Below are 778 nucleotides of genomic sequence, written 5' to 3' on the forward strand. Positions count from 1 at the left end.
AAGCTAAACTAATTGTTAATAACTTTTCAAATTTATTTAAACCCCCCTAAATTCAGCTGATATTTGTTGTTTTTATATATTTTTTCGAGCACTTTAAAGAGCGAAAAATGTGGAAAAAACGGTACTAAAAATTCACATGTCCGCCATTTTTGTAATTTTCGACTTTTTATTGATATTATAGGTACAAGCTCCAATAAATATCATATAATTTATAAAATTTTTTGGCTTTTTTTATTTCAGATGACACGAACGTGCTGTGCGATGGAGACCGTTTGGGTACTTTTTTTTTTCATTGTCACGTTCGACGGCGTATTAACACTTCCCATGAAACTTTTATGTATCAAAAAAAATTTTGGTAAATCTTCGGAATAGGGGAAACAGCTCCGATCTTCTTGACCTTGACATATGTTGTCAAGGTCATGACCCTGAGTAACTTTGCCTTAACAACTAGCCGCCGCTCGCCCTTCGTTAAAAAGATATTAACAAAAAAAGTTTCAAAAAATAACGTACCATTATACTGCTGTATATAATTAAAAAAAACATTACTAAATGACAATAATGTTAAATAAACGTTGAATATCTATGGAGAATTATGTTACGATTCTAACGGATACAAATTACTCATTATTTCAAAAAATCGTTCAATACGTTTGTCAAAAGTATACAGTCTTTTGAACAAAAATTCAGCTATGTAATGTTCATAATTGTACTCTCTTGTACCAAAACGTGGAATATTAGCACGTAAATCCCAGGGGCACACGACTTCTACGATTGTACT

This window comes from Cyphomyrmex costatus, unplaced genomic scaffold (assembly GCF_001594065.2).
Source record: "Cyphomyrmex costatus isolate MS0001 unplaced genomic scaffold, Ccosl1.0 scaffold104, whole genome shotgun sequence".
NCBI lineage: Eukaryota > Metazoa > Arthropoda > Insecta > Hymenoptera > Formicidae > Cyphomyrmex > Cyphomyrmex costatus.